Genomic DNA, 5,094 nt, shown 5'->3' on the forward strand with positions numbered 1-5,094 from the left:
AGAATGGCATTCAAGAAGACAAGTTGGGTTTTACTTTAGTGGATCTTAATAAAGCAAAACATAAGGATGAGCCTTTTATAATGGCAACTCATGCAAAACAAGTTTTTTATGTCACTGATCCAGCTGATAAGAGGTTATTTATGGTTCTATTGGGAAAAAGTCTCCTTAGTCATGGTGAGAATGATGAAACGAGTTTTGATATTGAAGAGATTCCTCCTTTTATGCCAACCCCACCCCTATTAGATGTGGAAGATGAAGATGACATATATGATGTTAGAACTGATCATGACGAAGGTTTATGGGAGAACTAAAATATTTTTATAATGGTAATAGAATATAATAGGACTTTTTTGATTTATTTGATTTTTTTATACTTTCATTTTTACATTAATTTAAATTTATTATATTTCTTGCCACTGACTTTATTTATCTTATTTGTTTTAGGAAAATTATGGAGAATCCAGTAACTGACAAAAAAAATTCTAAAAGAGGTAAAAGAGGGGCCACACGACTTACTAAGTTAACTCAAATTCATGGAAAAATTCATCTTGATTTTGATGATAATGGCCAACCAATTGATAAGAAACAAGGAAACATATTTAAAAGTTTTGTGGGTTTGGTGGCACGTCAAAAAATCAGCATCTTCGAGGAAGAGTGGGATGATGTCAATGAAAGTGACAGAAATGATGTTTGGGAATTTATATTGGTATTTCCTATTACTATACGTTATATCTATTTTTTTAAATATATGTTGTTATTAAATTCATTATTGATATGTTTATTTTGTAGATTACTTATGACATCAAGGAAACTCCATTTTAAAAAGACAAGTGGTTAAGTATGCTGGGGACTGATGGAGGGACTTTAAATCCAAGCTTACTAGAAAGTATGTCTTTCCTAAGAATGGCAATGAAAATGATGATAGTGACAATGATGCCAATATAGAAAAACCTTGGGAGAAATATCCATTTATTAATTATGACACGTGGATAAAATTTGTTCACAGTAGACACGATCCTAAGTTTTTGGTAAGTAAAGGAAGAATATGACAATTTATTTAATGTTAGTGAAGATTTATTTTGAACAAATTCTTTTCATTATTTATTAATAGGAAAAAAGTCAAAAAGGTCAAGAGTGTCGAAAGAAAAATCTATACAACCATGCTATGTCTCGAGGAGGGTATGCATATATTTATGATTTAATGAATTAAGAGAAGTGGGAAGCTAAAAGACAAGTGACGGGAGTTGATAATATTGAAGAAGTTTCTCCTCCATCTCCTGTTAATCGTGCTCAAGCATGGAAGAGAGGACGGATGAATAAAAAGGGAGAGTTTATTTCCTCGGAGGCTAGAGAAGTAGCTGAGAAAATTGTAAGTATTTTTACAGTCAATATTTTAATCATATAATTGAAATTTATTATTTACACTAATTTCTACTTGCTTGCATGTTCCAGGATGCTCTTATAGAAGCATCATCCGAAGGGACCTTTGTGTCTACTGGTAAAAAGGACATATTGACCACGGCCTTAGGGGGTGAAGAGCACTCCGGTCGTGTTAGGGGGGTTCCTAAAGGTATGGGTATAAGATAATATTTTAGACCTTTATCTTCTAATCTTGTACCAATCTAGCAAGTGCAAATGATGATAGCAGAATGCAAGTCAAGCATGATGATGAAAATGCAATCAATGATTAGTAATTTGCAAATGAAACCACAACAAACATCAAATTATGGTGGTGCTACAGAGCCAGTATGTGATCTTAGTTTATCAGATCAAGGAATGCCATGCATACTTTATGTGAAGGATCATGGCAAATGAGTAGTTGCATATGGAAAGGTGTATAACCATGCAACTACAGTCCACCATCAACAGATACAACATAACCAAGTAAAGGTTATGGTTGAAGAGGTTATGGATGCTAATACTCTTATACTATTTCCTACTGAGGAGGTGGAAACAATAGGACAAGCTCAACATAATTTCATTATTTGGTTGAAAAAGCTAGTTTGACAAGTTGCTGAAGAGGTATGAAAATGTTATAATTTTTTAATTAATAACATAGGTATTTCTAATTTTTATTATATGTTAATTATAGGAACTCTTACAATAAAAAGAATCTTTGGGTTCTAATTCCCAACCGATGCAAGATGATTTGAAATGATTGGTTTCAGTGGTGGTTGACATGAATGAATTTTTTGATGAAATTAACGTGATCGAAAAGATTATTGGGAAGCCTATTACTTTTAGAGTTGCCAAAAAAGATATTAGTGACCGCATTATTTTTGAGTGATTGGACTTGTCAATAATTCAAGTTTTTATCACGTAAGTATTCTTTTTTATTTCTAAATTAATATTTGATATTTTTATTTTATTACTAACATATGTCTAATTATCAAAGGTACCTTCACAAGATATGCACTAAACTCGGTGTCGATGAGAATTATGGGTTCTTATCTCTACTTTTAACCTCCATTGACAAAGTGAATCAAAGAGCTTCTTATATTGAAAAGATGATGTGCAAGCAAAAGAAGACATGCTGGTTTTTACCAATTATTGAGAGGTATCAAATTTTAAATTCGTCGTTCAATTTATAAAAATATTTGCTTAATAATGTGATATTAATATAAATTAATATATTGTAGTCATCATTGGATGCTTCCTGTCATTTGCCCGTATGAAAATACTATATACTGGTTTTGTTCACTGAAAAGGAAAGTAAGCGACGACATGAAGTCTTTGATTGAATTGTAAGTTTTTAAATAATTCCATTATATTATTAATAATATATATTTAATATTTTCTAAGTGTGTATATTTGATAAATAGATCTTTAGCGACATATTGGAAATTAGCAAGAATGGTTCACAAGAAAAAAAAATGAAATCAAGTTTTACCAATGCAAGTAAGTATTTTAAATTTATTCCTTAATTAGAATGAAGATTATAATATTGGTTTAATGAATTTAATTATTTCTATTTTCTTTATAGTGTCCTCAACAACCAGGAAGTGTAGAATGTGGTTATTATATGATGATTTTTATGTATGAAATCATCACTCATTTGATTAGGTAATAATTTATAAATAATGATTTATAATTATGAAGTTTTCTATATACTTGAGTTATTATTCATACATATATTGTTATTGAATTTGTAGCAATTCCAAAGTTTAAAGCCATATTCTAAGCAAGAGTTGAGATATATACGCAATTTGTGGTCTAGTTTTTTCTTAGAATTAACAGGATTAGAGTAGAAACTTTCTAGATATTTTGTATTGGAAATGTAAGTTTAGTTCATATACCAGACATATTTGTATTGGTCTTTAGAGCTGCTGTTTCTTAATTAATGCAGGTTTTGTAAGTAAGGGAATGTATATAGATATAAGTGTATGAGTAAAAAAAAATATTATATTTACGGCCACAGTTGTTACACTAACTGTGGTAAAAAGCCATTTATGGCCACAGTTGTTGATAGAACTGTGGCCATAAATGAGCTCTAGAATAATTTTTTCGCCACAGGTGGTCTCGGACCTGTGGCGAAAGATCTAGGTGGTCTCAAACCTATGGCGAAAGATGTGGCGAAAGATGAGATCTTTCGCCACAGGTCCGAGACCACCTGTGGTGAAAAACTATATTTTTCGCCACTATGTTTTTCACACAGGTCTAAGAATACCTATGGCAAAAAATTATATTTTTTACTACCATATTTTTCGCCACAAGTCAGATGGCACCTGTGGCGAAAAATATTATATTTTGCCACAGTTTTTTTTTTACCTGTGGTAAAAAATATCTATTTACTACCACATGATTTTCTACTATACAACATCTTCCGTCACCAAAAATGCATTTTAACTGTGGTAAAAAATGATTTTTGCATTAGTGTAAACTGAACTTATGGATGTACTAAGATGACAAGCACCCACTCAAGCTTGTGTTGTTGTGACAAAATATCAAGTAGTTGCTTGGAGACTAGATGAAGGCTCAAGAGGAGGAGCTAAACTAAAATAAATCATTGTTTGCAATCTTTCTTCCCTTAACTCTTTATATTTCTAGCAACTTTAGTTAATGCTATATTTTTGTTTATGAAATTGAGTTTAATATATCTACTTGCTCTACTCAAACTTTCACTTAGAAATTATTTTTTACACATATTGAACTTGTGAAAAATAACATTAGCTTTCTTGCACACAAAATTTAAAACTCAATTTTGTTTAAACCTCCTTTGAACACATTTTTGCTAAAAAGATTTAAGAGAATCAAAATTTTCTCAAATACTCAATTCAGCCCCCTCTCGAGTGTTTTGCCATATCTAACATTTGGTATTAAAGCTAAGCTCTTGGATAAAGGACTTAACAATCTCAAGAGTTCAAAATGCCAAGTTTTCAAAGTTTTGTAATTTATGATGGAATTGACATTGAAAAACTTTCAGCTCTTGAAAATACCAATTTTGGTTTTGGAAAGTGAAAATGCAACTTTATATTTAGTCCATTGATTTAGATATGTGAAAAGTTTTCATAAATGATTTTGATTTCAAACCTACAAGAGATTAGATTGAGAAAGAAAAGAAATTATTTTTTTTAACGTTAGAGCTATGAAGATTTTATATAGTGCTTTAACTGAAACTAATTTTGCAAAATTAATTATTGCTTTAATGCTAAAATTATTTGGGATACTCTTGAATCCATCCATGCTACTAATGATCTTTTTGAAAATGAAAGTATTGGCAATTCTCCAGAGCTTGAACAATAAGAGGACCAATGTCTACTAAATTTTGGAGAATGCATGGAAGATGATATTAAAGAAAGAGAAATCATTGAACACTTACATGGTTCAGTCAATACACTTGGACAAGAGAAAGATGATCCCTAAGAGCTTCACATGATAGACCTGATTATGTTACTATTTGAAGTTGAAGAAATTTCTGAGGTATATCATTCCAATCTTTTTTGTGCATGCAAGTCACATGATTTTGAAAATTTTCATAAAGTAATTTTCAAACCTATAACTAATTCGATTTTGAAAAATTCAAGAGATTTGGATTCTAATTTTGCTAGAATTACAAGAAATACTTTTAAGAAGAGAGAATTTAGAAAAAGGAAT

General features: G+C 30.6%; 1 long non-coding RNA gene across 1 annotated transcript; it reads left to right on the plus strand.

The window, feature by feature from the left end:
* The first annotated feature begins 2,408 nt into the window (after nt 1–2,408).
* LOC129310693 (uncharacterized) lies at nt 2,409–2,992 on the plus strand. The gene is made up of 3 exons (XR_008593170.1): nt 2,409–2,557; nt 2,640–2,744; nt 2,823–2,992. It is a non-coding gene; the product is annotated as an uncharacterized LOC129310693 (long non-coding RNA).
* Nucleotides 2,993–5,094: the final 2,102 nt, after the last annotated feature.

The sequence above is a fragment of the Prosopis cineraria genome, unplaced genomic scaffold (assembly GCF_029017545.1).
Source record: "Prosopis cineraria cultivar Desert tree isolate PC_DT_omini unplaced genomic scaffold, ASM2901754v1 PC5, whole genome shotgun sequence".
Taxonomy (NCBI): domain Eukaryota; kingdom Viridiplantae; phylum Streptophyta; class Magnoliopsida; order Fabales; family Fabaceae; genus Prosopis; species Prosopis cineraria.